This window comes from Bactrocera latifrons, unplaced genomic scaffold (genome assembly GCF_001853355.1).
Source record: "Bactrocera latifrons isolate USDA-ARS-PBARC rearing strain unplaced genomic scaffold, ASM185335v1 scaffold_309, whole genome shotgun sequence".
Lineage (NCBI taxonomy): Eukaryota > Metazoa > Arthropoda > Insecta > Diptera > Tephritidae > Bactrocera > Bactrocera latifrons.
Window position 1 is genome coordinate 233,709 of NW_017536730.1, and position 15,424 is coordinate 249,132.

Genomic DNA, 15,424 nt, shown 5'->3' on the forward strand with positions numbered 1-15,424 from the left:
TACCGCTGTGATTAATTGTCAAGTTATTTAGTTTTAAATTGTATAATTATTAATTTATTATTTATAAATTGGGTTATGAGTTTATAGTGTTAAAATCTTGTATAGAAAACTGAACAAACATCACTTGCATCAAGTTGAAATACCAAAGCGTGTCTTTGAACTTGTTTTTTTTTTATTGATAAGGTTACTTTCTTGGTATAATTATGCTCGCAATATGCTTAACTGTTTCGTCCAACTCGAATATAATACCGAAAGCTTAAGAGGCTATGCCATTGTGACACTTTCAAAAAACCATATTTATTTTATTTTTACTTTTTTCGATAGTTTATATTTCCAAAAATATACTGTGAAATCCGCAAGGTCGTATCTTGAATATTTTTTGAATGGCGGCGTTCTAAAGAGTGACCACTCGCAGGTACTATCGTATATGACTGAGACTTTAAACGCGTTTTTCTCGAAACGACATTTTTCAAAATTGCTGACATCATAGCTCAACGAGAAACTGACCAGTTTAAAACTGAGCATTGTTAAATATATTTACTATACAATGACCTACGATCTTTTCGCACTTTGTTTTTGGCACCTCCGAAGACAACACTTAACTCTGTTATTTTTCAAAATTTTTTGCAAAATAAAATCCTAAAGTATAGGTGAAAATATACCTTATTACGTTCAAAGTAATTTTTTCCTCTTCAAAATTGAAGTTTCTGTGTTTATTTTTTAAGTAGGGAACCGCGAAATAGATCACCCTTAACTATCCAAAATGATCGAAGTACGTTCTTTGCACAATTAGTTGAGGCAATAGAGTAATAGGGAGAAAGAGAGATAGAGTATGAGTATACTAACAAGTAGTTGCAAACGAAATATAAATTTTTTTTTTTTTTTTTTTTTTTTTTTTTTTTTTTTTTTTTTTTTTTTTTTTTTTTTTTTTTTTTTTTTTTTTTTTTTTTTTTTTTTGATGACTTTGCTACGAGAGGTACTGTATAATAACTACGGAGTTGGAACAACGTCCTACGTGTTCCTGCTAGCGACAGCCTTACCTCACGGCGCTCGAAAGCACAGATGATCAAAAATGTCAGGCATTTTCAGACAGTTTGGAATGGACACACCAGCCACCTAGGTAAGGCTCGAGGCCCATTCTCTTCTGCCGTACTTTGGGTCCGGCTCACGGTTGCAATTCAACTTGGAATCGGAACAGATAGAAGCTCCATTGGCTGCTTGTGGTTTAATACTGGATTGTTGATACTCAAACAAGTTCAGCAAGCATTGACCAACTACCAACAACTTTACCGTCGGAAGGCCGCTTTGGCGACCTCAGAAGGGTCTACCTTTCAATGGTTGCAGGAGTTCTAACTAAACGGGTGTATGAATTAGCCCCCACTGAATTAACCCCCACCGGGCAAAATGACTTAAGCCCCACTAATTTTACAACAAAATTTAAAATGGTGGAAAGTGGGGCTAAAGTCATTTTCGTGGGGATTAATTCTTTTTTTTCGTGGGGATTCCATCATTTTTGGTGGGGAAAGATTCACTGAGAAATTGGTGGGGCTTAAGTCATTTTGCCCGGTGGGGATTAATTCAGTAGGGGCTAATTCATACACCCTAACTAAACATTATCCTATAGGGATTCATGCGGAAAAATAGAACACATTACCGGATGCCAGCTGTATTAACTGTTTGAAAGAAGATGAGATGTGTTCTTCTCAACACTTTCTCCACGATTGTTCGACTTTTGGAAAATAATAGAAATGAAGCACATAAACAGATCTTTGATAGTGCGTTTTGCCGATAATACTTGTAGATATTCCACTACCCTTTTTTCATCTGACTTCACAAATTCATAACAGTCTAAGTATGATCCCCCGCAATGCCGATCTATCAGCCGTATAAACTAATCTAACCTAGAATCGTAAAGTGTAATTTATGCTTAAAAATATTGGGTTTTCTGAAAACCCTGGGATCACCTCACGCCTAATATAGAAAATTATAGATACTCTTTGTAGTTAGTTATCATCAAGAGAAGTGGAATCAAATACTGACATACTCGAGCCGAAAGTTAATATGCCCAAATCAAATTTAATGTCTTTATTTGCGGAGGAGGTACCCACCATGTTCTCGATGACGATGAAATTTAACATATGGGAACTCAAAAAACTGCAGTTAAAGACCTAAGTTTGCGAAACTCACAAATTGATGGCGTAAACCATTGATTAACAATGAAGTAAAAAATTTCAAGTAGAAAATTGTACAAAATCTTAATAATTAAGTGAGTTAATGCATTTCACGAGTTGGTCATGTGATTTACATTTGGTCTGAGTAGCATAGAACATAAATCTGGTTCTTCGCATTGCTTTTGGCAATGTTCATACGTCAAGTTAGAAAGTTTCTTATTGCTAATTTCCGCGAAATTGAGAATCGATAATACAACGAGAGTTTCTAACCACACTTGCCGAAGTATTTATACATACAAAATATTTATTGCATTTTATATGAAGCAATAATGTAGTTTTCTCCATACTACCATACTAATTAAAGTATCTACAGGTCTTCTTTACAATTACTTTTTTAAGGCACGAACCAAACCGCACCAACTAAATCGACTAAACGAACACCACAACCGGTAACTTTTGCGATAATCACGAGTACAGCTTCCACTGCGACCAAAGCGGTACATTTAATGACGCTTAGGTACTGTCACATATACTCATTATGGCAATAGCTCCAGCTCCAGCTATCTATAGACGAGTGGACGAGTATTCGCAAATAAAAACAAAAATAAATAGAAATTTATTTGCAGATAATGACATACATAAAATGTAGGAGTGGAAATTCCTGTTCTTATCGCAATGCCGCCGCCACATTTAAACAAGCCAAGCTGGCGTAGTAAAGACATCCGTCAGTCGTTCGTATGGCTTGAGTTGATCATAAATGCCTGCGAGAGTTTGCAAACAAGCCAAATAACCGGTAAAGTGGTGGTAGAGTTTTAGGTGACTGGCACTGATCAAGTCATATGGGCATATACATATGCATGTGTGTAAGTATATAAATGGTACATTGTATTGCCATCAGGTGTGGCGCTGAAAATTAGCAGAAAGTTGTACTTGTTGAGTGTTTAAATTTTGAAATGCAATTTCTTCGCGGTAATTATGCAAACAATTTATTAATGCATTGCTTTATAATAAAATAATTGATATGGTAATTTTTTCACAGCATTCAGTGGTGTGGTTACTAACCCACTCTTCGATTGTCAACTGACATATTCATACATATTTTTGAAATATATTGTTAGTTATGACAAACAGAGAGGAGAGGAAAGGAATAAAGTTGGGAGAGTTGGTAGTTTTAGAGGTGATTTCGTTAGACTCGTATAAACGGTTTATTATTGGGTAGTCGATAAAGTCTTTTCGTATTTTGTCAATAGATATCGTATAAGACTTAAAAGAAGCAATGTTAACTTCGGTTACACCCAAGCTGTAATACTCTTCACAAGTGCATTTCTCATAGCATAAAGGGTTATAAGACAACTTTATCCTAATTTTGATCGTGCCGCGGGTATCGGCAGTTCCGTGTGCAGAATTTCAGAACGGAAGGGGTTCGTTATACTACAGACGCACACTAAATTGACTGAGCTCGTCACGTTTTTTTTTTTTTTTTTTGTTTTGTTTTTTTTTGTAACGACGCTAGAAAAGTAACGATGCCAAATTTTTCTCGTTCTTTTGACATTTCTCTTCAACTTTAAGAGCGCTACATCCAACTTATGATCGTCATAATAGTCCTGTCGCATCAACAATTGAGCGTCTAGTGAAAGAATTTGAATCCACAGGTACAAAACAAAATGTTCCCGTGTCGATAATATTTCTAAGGCTAATCAATTGAGGAAAACCCAAATCAGTCTTTCCCACGTCATTCTCAAGCGTTTGTCATCTCTGTGACATCGTTTACAATTTACAAGATTAAATTGGCGCAAGAAGTAAACCCCTCTTACCACCAGAATCATCATATGTTCGTGAGTTGTACTGAGCAATAACTTGAAAATGATCCGGATTTTCATCGAAAAATGGAATTTGGCGTTTATTTCCGGCTTAATGGAAATGAATAGTAATCGCTTTTTCTCAATGATAATCGAATGTTTTTGGCACGAATTGAAAGATATGGACCCTCCTGATAACTGGAAAGCAGATCAGAGAAAATTAAAGGATCCGTCATTTACCGAAACCTTTATGACAATAAGCTCCATTCTATCCACATTTCTAACGAAATTTTGAAAAGATCTCACCTTCAAACTAATACAATCTTTCATTGAAAAATGAGGATAGCTGTCGCAAATTGGAACATTTAGCAAAGACAACTTATAATATTTTTTCAAATCATGAGAACCCCTAACCACCATTTAGCAAAGTCGCAATGTGAATATAAATAGGCATGGAAAATCTGAACCTCAGTTAACTAAGCTCTGCTTTAACCATCATAATTCAAACTTAGAGTGTGAATACTCACTATACCCACACTAGGCAATGTAAGTGATCTCAGCTAGATTTAAAATATGGTACAAAAAGCTCTGATATACACACCATAAAGACACCATGAAGGTAGAAATCTGGTAATACTATCCATTTGGCAATACATAACCAATGCAAAACTAGGCGAAGCTGTAGAAGTGCAACATTCTGTTGCAAGCAAAGACGAGATGCAAACCAAAAACCTAAACTCAAGCCACCGCAGTGGCAATGGTGGACGCAACAGTAACAACAGCAGCAACAGCAAAAATTGCATTGCAACGCAGCGCTGCGACTGCAATGGACGCTGTGGGTAAATACCGATTTCGGTTGATTGGAGACCGGCATTGGAGCAGCCAGCCAAGCTGCCAAAGCGCACGATGGCGCGATGAGAAGGCAGCGAGTGAGTGCTCAAGCGTTCAATTCCCACGAAACGTGATTTGTGTTCGTTCGTGTTGATAGTTGTCGTTGGGCGCATTGCTGTTATTGTTGCTGCTATCGTATAATATTAATATGGTTTTTCCAACAGCATTGCTGCTGCAGAAAAAAAATGTACTTGCATTGCTGCTGTTGTTGTTTCTATTTGTTTCTTATTACCATTTTTCAGTGTTTGCTGACTGTTTGTCCTTCTCTTTTCTATATTCTATGTTACGTTGGTATTTTGTGAAAAAATTCGCTTGGCATTTATAGCTCGGAACCATCACCTTCACCAACGTCATCGTCGTTGGGTGCTGGTGCTGGGGCGTCACAGTCAAGCGGTCGCTTATTTGCGACTATTTGTGCGCGTCTGACATTAAGTTGAGCAGGCCGTCTCGGCAACTCTGCGTTACAGGCTTGTCGCCGCTAGAATACAGCTTAAAGTTCAATTTTGCACAAGTGTGCATTTACGTGCGGCACATTGCTTGGGTGCATTAGTTTTGGCTTAAGATTCCTGCTGACGGGTGAAGCTTCCACAAAATCTTTGCATTGAGAATGAGGCGCGGCTTCAGTTGCCTGCTTGCAAATTCTGATGTTGGAGGGAAATATTTTGAAAACTAACAGTTTTTCTAGATATTCTAATATGTTGCAGTTTTGCCATTAAGATTTTAGTAATATCACCTATGTTTAATCTGCTGACCATATGTTAAGTTCTATTGAAAACTTGGTAAAAGTATAACAGTACAAGTATTCATTCGGCAAAGTGAACTCAAAAGTTCGGGATTTCAGTTGCGCTGAGAGTCCTGGTAATTAGACTACATTGAAGTAACCCAAAAGTAGTACCTCAAGCATCCCCTGATATTGAGCCAATAGCCAAATGCATTGCTTATCTAGTAAGAGAATAATAACTAAAGTAATCATTTCAGAACTATGCACGAAGAAAGTTAAGTGTTTATGTGCATACACTTATGTTGGTCGAAAATTTGAAAATTTGTTTTGAGTTTTCTCAAAGGATATCCCTTTGAAATTATTTCTACCGAATTTCTTAGGTCTTTAACCTAAACACAAGAGTCAAAGTTATCGTGGTGAGTAAGACTTCTCAATAGCAATAAAAACTGCTTCCTTAGTTTTGAGATAGCGATCTGAAGCTGCCCAATAAGGTGTTCTTTTGTTGGAATCGCCGATATTACACAATTATTGCATACATCTGCCATGCAAATTAACGGTGAATTTCAAAGAAGTTTATGGAAACCTATTTGATTTGTCAAGGTATATTCGCAAAAATTGGCATAGAGTATTGCTCAAGCCATTGTTACAATCTCCAAAAATATTGCTCAAAACAGACCACTATAACTTATAGCTGTCATACAAGCTGATCGATCAAAGTCAAGACAAAGTTAACCCTCTAACAGGCAAAACTAAAATCGTGGGCAGAAAAGATTGGGAATTTTTTTCTCGGGTAAATAGGCACCATAAACCTCAAAAATATCATCATATGATTTGTTTCCATTTCTTTGTGCTCCCAGATGAGAATAATCAGAAGCCCGCCTCAGGGCAGCCTTGCCGGCTTAGATCAAAATAAAGAAATGGGTGTGGTTTCAATTAAAAAAAAAAGGAAATAAGAAAAAGTAAAGAAGAATTTCAATAACTAGGGGGAATTCGAAAAACAAAGTTTATTAGTTTTTGTTATGATAGTCAAGAAAACAGTTGTCGAGTAACGTAGTCGAGCAGCATAAATTTAGTTTACATTTGGAACAAAAACACTGCGTTTCTGAACTTAGGCACAATTTACATTTCTTTTTCCACCATCTTTAGGAGGCCAAATTGGAAAGTGATCATACTGATCAAAACGGACATCGGCGACTGGATGTTCTGCTCTTTTCCCTACATTAAATTTCCTTCCTGCGGGTATTGATGGTGTGAAACTTGGCCGACCAGCAGGACGATTGAGTTTGTAAGCGACAAGACCAGCAGCAATTTCTTCACGGAACTCGGGCAACTTTAACAGCTTGTTATCTTGTGCAGATAGATTGTTGTTGCAATTTTCTAAATGCAGACGTCGATACAAAATATAATATATGAATTTGTCGCAGCCATATCTAAAAAAAGGCGTGTTATCGGATTTCGAGTCTTTGCGTGGATATGATAACGACCCATAAGTCCAGTCATTAAGTCTACTCTCCTCATATGGCTATTATATTCCCGTGTAATTTGGGGGCAATCTACTTCTATATGCTGTTTTTTTTTTTTTTTTTGTTTTGTTTTTTTGGTTGTTCGTGTTTTTCTCTTTTAAATGGCCAACGTAAGTTGATGCCAGTCGCACTGCCTTGTTGTCTTTCCACAGAACCGTGTTAATATCGACACCATATGCAGCCCCAACGTACTCAATTGAGTATCCTCTTTCTTCGTTCTTTACATCCTTAGCCAAGGGAAGCTTCCATTTTGGTATTCGGTTCGCTCGTAAAGAGACCAAGCTGTAGGTGCCCCTAGAGCGTAAATATACCAAAAAGGTAACGATGTATAGAAATTGTCGAAGTATAAGGAATGCGATTTAGCTCAGGTACTGTTTGTAATAGTCGTACAACTACTTTTGCAGTACTTCCAAGATCCGGCTGACCTGGTAAAATGATGTTATCGCCAGCGCCGTTATAGACTTCGAAGCGATGATACGCAAATCCAGTGAAGTCACACAAGACAAACAATTTTATTCCCCACTTGTGTGGTTTATTTGGCATATATTGCCGAAGATGATATTTTAATTTTGTGCTACACATTTGCTCATCGACGCAAAGACGAGCAGTCTTTGGAACAGAATCGAAATATTAGTTGAGTTCATCCGCCAATTTTCGGAAACGAAACAAGGGATCACCTTAGCTTTTTCAATCCTCTTGCTTTCATCTCTAAAAGACAAATAATTTTTTATCAAAAAAACTTCTTTACAGTCATTGATGCTTGAATTGGAGTGAAAGCATTTTTATTCAATAACTCTCCAAATTCGGATAACATATAAATAAGTACGCCAATGTATTTAAAAATTCCTTCAGCGTCGATCTTAAACTGGCTGTTGATGTCTTCATAATAAGCTGCTCGATTTGTTTCTTCCACAATCAATAGACCAAGTTCTTTTGTAAAAAAGTAGCAGAACATTGCCAACGGTGTGTCAAGCTTTCTGATTCGCGGTGGTAAGCATGAGTTGCCGTGGAAGGCCACTTCATTCACATGAAAACGCATATTTTTGTTTCGCCAAATAATATTTAAACAATCATTTGCACTTTTCGAGATATTTTCAATACCTATAAAACATATGTTATCGACTGAGGAAATCAAGTGCAAACTATACCTGAACCTGTAAAACCACCAGAAGAGGGAACACCTAAGGGACCAGTAGTTTCCAAGATTGGTAATGAAGATCGCGGTTTTTTTTGTTTTTTTTTTTGTTTTGAATTGTATTGCTGTCAATGACCTTGCTGCGGTAGAAGAAGATGCTTCAGGTATTTCAGTAAGCATTGACGATCCTACAGGTGTATCATCAATTGAACTTATATTCAAGGACATATCGGTGATTTGTATAAATGAATCATTTGCTTCATTCATTTCCCAAATACATGTCGAAATAACATGTTCAAGTTCCTTACAGATTTCATCAGGCATATAATCGTGGTCGTCCAATTCATCGTCACTGTTAAAATCACTATCACCCTCGTCAATTTCAACTGATTCCTGGAGCAACTCTTCATCACTAAGTTTACTTAAGTTAAATTTCCTGCCATTTCTGTGCTCCCTGTTTTAAAAAATAATAAAAATATAAAAATACTGGCAATCAAAGAAATATCTAAGAAAAATTTCGCGTAAACAGGCAAGGCCGCCCTCAGGCGGTCTTAAAACTTGAACTACTTTTTATTTTTTATTAGAAAGTATATTAACTTAAAATAAATTAACTTACTTAATCAAAAACAAAAAAAAATTCTTCCGTATGAATATTGCGATAAAACACTTTTTATTTTAATTTTGAAAATTTTAAAATCGGAGCTGCAATTAATTGACTTATAACACTGAATTTCTGCATTCAACTGACAATAACAACAAAACGAAGCATCATAATACATTTGTTGATTCTGAGAAAACATGATATATTATTTAACGGTTCTTATAACGGTTTCAGATAACAAAAAATTTTCTTAGGAATTGGTGACAATTTATTAAAGACCGCCGCAGGGTGGTCTTATTTGTTAGAGGGTTAACGTTTTTTTTTTTACTATTCATGTTTTTAAAGCATTTTCCGAAAACCGCATTGACAATTATTGCTTAAAGAACCAATTATAATATATTATATAATCAGTTTTGTTCCTCTTATAGTACACATTTTTGGAAAAGTGAACTTTAATGGTGTGTGACATAAAATAATCGCTAAAATCAAAAATAAAAATTTACCTTAATTCAGATTTTTTATTCAAATTGGAAATGAGCATTTTTCTAGAAAATTAGCAAACTTATTATAATTTTTTGTTGTCTTGGATATCTGAGCAAATTTTGTTGCCTTCAAGTGAACAGATTATGAATTTATTAATGAAAATTTGAATGTGTTCTTATCTTATATTTCCTATTTTGATCAGTTATCGGCTTGTTAGTAACAAAATTTAATTTTCCAGTCTTATTTAGGGTACTGTGTAACTTTTTTGTGCATACAATCATCATGTGATTTCCTCTCTCAGACTTTTTACCGAAAATATGCATCAAATTATGGAAGGTTTTAATAAAAATCGAACGTGACAGTAGCTAGACTGACGGTGCACAAAACTTTCTGTTTTATGCATTTGTATTTCAAAAGCAATTCACTTCAGAAACAGTGATGTTGTCAAATGCATACCGCAGCTTAGTAAAGAAAATTTTAAGTGTGGGATATGTAATGGTCTTGAAAGACGACAATTAGTGAAAGATACGGCTTTAAGCAAGATTATAACTGTTACAAAAATTGATAATTTTGTTTTTCGTTGATGAAAATTTCAGACTTTAGCAGAATGTGTACCAAATTAGACTACCTCCAGAATTTTTGCAACAATGGAGTGTATAGTAGACAACTGTAGTGATGAAAAGGGATAACGGTTCCAACATGATCTAAAAGTAATGTAAGAAATGTATCAAAGTTGATGAACTCATCACATGATGGCAGATTACTTGTGGTCCTTAATAAGTGATTATCAACCAAAAAAATTATAAAGGAAATGCTCATAAAAAGACTTAATTGAACACTATTCTTTGGGGTCTGTGGTCTTATGCAATAAACCAGAGTCTCTTCAAGCTGGAGAAGTCATTATTGAACTTGCTATTTATGACAAAGACTTCATTTAATGGCAAACGTACTCGAAATTGGCGTCCATCGAAATAGTTCCTGCAAAAGTAGTCGTGGAGGCCATTGGAATGATATTATATTCAGAACTTTTGAGTGCTAAAAATATTGATAAAAAATTATGGCAAGAATATTTATGGATTCTTGCGGATTATGGGAACTTCGAAGCATTTTCTATAATCTACTTTGAACTTTATCCATTATTTCGACTTCCTGCAGCGACTTTTGATTAGAATTTTATCTCATTTACTAAAGTAGTTTAGAGTTTACGCCGGCAATTTCTTATTGCATTATTTTTGTGTATCTCACTTACCTTATTTCAAGTTAATCCAATCACCTGCTGGATGACACAATTCGTGTATTGAATATTTTACATATAGAACGTTACAAAGCATTAAACATATTTGCACAATATCCACAAAAATTATGTTTACTTTATATTTTTGTAGCACTTTTCTAACAAATTCACGGGTTTTTATTTTTTTTCATAAATATATCATATATTTTGTAACAATTGTGAATTATAAAGGTGAGTACACACTTTTTCATACACTTTTATGGATTGAGTTCTCAAATACAATCAGCACTTTTGCACAACTATTTCAATATTTTTTTCCAATTCGTTTTTTTCTTGTACAATTTTGCTGCAACACTTCCACTTTTGCGACCGATAGACATTTTAATGGCATTACTTTTTCAAAACTCCATTGCATAATTTATTTATGCTTGCAAAACTGAAACGCGCACACACTATATACAACACCGCGCTGAGTTGAATTAGAATTGCAAATAGATTTTGATGCTTTTGCCTCACTGATTGGCATTTATGCCTGCCCTTCTTTCGCTTCTTGCACGCTGTCCGTACAGGCGCTAGCACAGCCGTGTGATCTCGCTAAAGAACCACTCGCGCAGCTGCGCATCAATGTAGTATGCGCATGCGCCGAGCACAATCGCCAGGCAGGCGAAATCCAGCGGACGTTGGTATTTGTGCAGATTGGCCAAGACAGCGCACGACACCAATAAGCGCAATGCGAAGACTAATGTGGCCAGCATCACCAGCCGGTTGCAGCAGCTAGAATGCAAGCGAGCGGCCCAGCCAGACGACAATCCAACAATCCGACAATTTCCAACCCAACCGGGTGTTACGACGATGCTCGACGTGCGAGGTGTGACGCGAAACCGAAAACGAAAATGAAATGCAGAATGAAGAATTGCCGAAATCAAGTTCGAGCTGGGGTTTTCACTGTGCGAGCGAATGTGTGTGCGGACACGACAATCGCGACTTTGAGGTTTTTTCGTTTTCTGTGTGTGTGTGTGTGTGTGTGTTTTTCTTGCAGTCAGCAATGCACTTTTTCTGGGTTAAAGTTGGTCAGTTGGTTCGCCATAGGCTGCAATTACTGGCGTCTTTAACCACACGCGATCAGCGATCATGCATACGAGAGTACATCACAAAGTTGTAATTTTCTTGCACTGCACACAACACACGTTCGATTTCAATTCGGTTGAATATATTTAATGATGAAAAGCGGAAAACTTTTAAATGGCTCACACACTCAAAAATGGGGCACAACGCACATAAGTGGCGACGTATAAGAATCGGTCGGCAAAAGACACCGCTTCAAGTCAAATGCTCAGTTTGCGTTTGCTTACTCAGCCACCGTTACACTTTTGCAAGCAACTCAAGGCCCGATATGGTACACAACTAACTCGATCCGGAGCTTATGATGTGCATGCGTTCTGCACGTTCAGCCGTCCCAACGGTTAACTAACGAATGCTTTGGCTGCCCTAAGTTCTGGCAGAGCCGCATACGAAACGACGATCGCCACACACAAAGCGCCGCTCGCAGATACAATCGGAACCAGTTGGCTGGCATGCTCCAAATTCGTATACAAAAGCGAATGTGCACGCAGCCGAGTATAGCTATTGCTGTTGTTGTCGCAGATAAAGCCAAAAAAACGTAAATGGCCAAGAGAAAGGCTCAAAGCAGTGAGAAAAAAGTGTTTGTTTGTTCCGATTGGAACGGCGAGTTTGTGGCTTGAATCTTTCGTCTCTTCGGCGTGTTTGTGGTGAGAGTAAGGAAGAGAAAAAGAGAGTGAGAGCGAGAGCGAGATAATATGGAAAATGAGAGAGCGTGCTTGTATTTTAAGTGAGTAGTTTATAGTTCTTGTTTGTTTGCAAACACTTTTTTTCAGACATTACACACACTGCTGTGTGTGCGAGTGTGTATAATGTTTCTTTCTCTTGCTAACTGTAAAATAGCAAAGTTTTTCCATTTTAGCTCGTGACTTTGATCGCAAGCGACTGCACTAAGTTGCTAACTAGTCTATTGACATTTTTATTTACAGTGTAAATTAAATAAGAGACTAGAAATATCTTTCCAATTTTTTCAACTTTATTGTGTATTCACTTTATTTTGAGCCAATTGTGACTCACAGATATGCTTTTAAAATTTAAGGCGATAGGCATGGATTTTTTGGACCAACCAATATTTACATAAGATAAACTTAATGATTTTATGTTATATTATTTGATAAAAGTTCACTAAACCTAATTTCAGCGTTTTTTGACAACTGCAACGTCACAATACAATTTAATACAGTGACTGTCTATCCGTGCACCTGTTCGCGGAAGCAATAACTTGAGTAAAAGTTGAGATATACTGATGAAACTTGCTACGTATATTCTTTGACACCCAAAGGTGGTGAATACTGTAGAGAAGCCATTTGCAAAAGGTGGTATGTCCCAACGAAAGTGGTCCTCTGGGTCTACGATACCACTTGACCATTATGTTCTATGAAGTATTTATGTAGTGGAGGGCTCTAAAAAGACCACACTTGCAAAGAAACACGAGATCGTTCGACAAGTGGCGCTCATCATCTTGCATATAGTGGCCGTAGACAGCGTCAAAAGTTGTATGGCTGCGAAAGTTGCTATCAGACTCAGAGAATCTGGGTTCTTAAAAGAACACGTGTTTCAGAAATCTTGACATACTTTGATTTCATGCCGAATTACTTGGATCATGGAGTCGCCAACCCAACTCTGGTGGCTCCTTCTCTGCCCATATACCGATGTTGGAGTTGTGGGTGGAGAGACCGTTGGAGGAGAGGGGCAGTGAACTTTCCCTTCAGAGAAGTGGCTATCCACTCAGTTAGCAGGGCGGCGATACTAGGGTTGTTAAAGGAGTGCTTTCATCGGTATTAATAGCATCGAGTGTCTTTGTGAAAGGGCTAGTATGGGTGCCAGGCCACAACGGACTCGCAGGCAATTGTAAAGCTGATGACCTTGCACAGAAAGACACCCTAGAACAGCTATAAATAGAATGAGAGCAGATCGGTGCTCCCGTATCCTACCACGAGCGTGTGCTTGGCCAGAGCTGGGCTACCATCAATAAATGCGCTGAAAATGAGGTGAAACAACTCAACAGTTCCTTCTTGACTATCTCGAGTTTACGAGGTCAAGAGAGGTCAATTAAACGGCTGTGCAAATTTGTATTCTTTATAAAGCTTTTTGCTAAGTTACAAGTTTTTCTTTTCTATTGCCTTACAATACACTGTATATAGAATTGTAATCTGTCTAGATCAGCCATACCTTAGGAACTACTTAACCAATTTCAGGTAAATTTGGTATGTAAGACTTCTTAAGACTCCTATCATACATTCAATCGGTTGGCAACCACGCCTACTTCTCATGTAACATTTTTTTATATTTCAACAGATTCTTTCAATTTCCAATACACAAATCAAACATCAATGAAGTTATCAGCACAAAACCTTGCACAAATAGTGCCAAATAGAACTTACAAGGACCCAGACACCAAATATATTATTTAGACACCAATGCATATGACTGATTTTTTACCGAAGATATCGGTCAATCTGTGAATTCTATCATTGAAATTCAAGATAATATTTTTCTAATGACAGCATGCACTTTTACCAAAAATAAGGTCAATACATCCCTTACCGCTCATATAATTAATAAAAATATTTTCGGTTGAATTTATACCGAATGGCTCGGTCAATATGTAAAAAAGTGAGAATGGATCCCTTTTTATAATACAGCAACCTTTTGCCTAAAATTATTGAAGTAAGAGCAAACTTTTTTGTAGTCTGAAATAAATCTGAAGGTATTGCGCCGTCTTTGTCCTAATAAATTGCCTAAATGTATCAGCTTTTTTAAAAAGTCAATAAGATTTATATTTTTCCCCTCTATTTAGATGAAGATTTCTTAAACATATTATATTATATAAGCTACACATCACATGGCTCTTGAATAGATTGATGGCATACTATTTTTAAAAGGTTTGAAGCCTGAGTAGCCTCAATATCGCTTATCCCTGAGTGATCCTCAAAAGTAAGCACAGATTGCCTAAAACCAAAGACAATTTATTGTTGTTTTAAATAAAAGGGAGGGACATGTCAATATTCGTCACGTTTTTACAAACACTTCTTCGTAGCATTCATGCGCTGCAGAGTTCATACATTTTCTTAAAGTTATATAGTTACCAACTAAATTTGCATAATATATTATATACATATAAATATATATATATAAGTATATTTATGCGGTGATATATTTCACCTATTTTGTGGTGTGTGAAACCGTAACAAAACCAATACGCCAAAAGTTGATGAAGAAATGGCAGCGGCAAAAGCGAATGTCTGCGGCGCTAGTCTCAATCGATTCGCTAACTGGTGTTTTGCTTTCATTGTAAATTTCACAATTGGCTGCCGCTTTGTTAGTCGTATAGTAAGTGGACTAAAGAGTGAAATGTGAAAATGATTGCTTGGTTGCTATACGTTATCTGTTATTTATTTGTTATACGCTTGTTGACGTTCTTACTTTTAGCTATTAGCGCTTACTCCAGCTAGCTGCGACCTACTTTGCGGTAAAGAAAAGCCCAGTTGTTAGCACTATTGTTATTCAAAAAAATATTCATACGTTTATACATATGTAAGTAAGGCTTTATTCAGTGTAAGAATTGTAAAATATCCGAATTATCATTTGATATATTTGTATGAGTGCTCTTGTTTAGACTTGATCATGAATTTTGTCGGTATGGCAGCTATATGTTATAGTGGTCCGATCTGAACAATTTTTTCGGAAACTGCAACGTTGTCTTGGACAATAATGCATGTCAAATTTTGTGAAGATATCTTGATA

The 15,424-nt window shown here is 36.6% G+C and overlaps 1 protein-coding gene across 3 annotated transcripts in view; it reads right to left on the reverse strand.

Moving 5' to 3' along the window:
- Window positions 1–12,011, reverse strand: part of LOC108970690 (mucin-19) — a gene marked incomplete at its 3' end in the record, with an annotated part of 244,357 nt that extends 232,346 nt beyond the window's left edge. For all 3 annotated transcript variants that reach the window (XM_018936213.1, XM_018936214.1, XM_018936212.1), the window contains 1 exon segment: window positions 10,574–12,011.
- Between the last annotated feature and the right edge of the window lie 3,413 nt (window positions 12,012–15,424).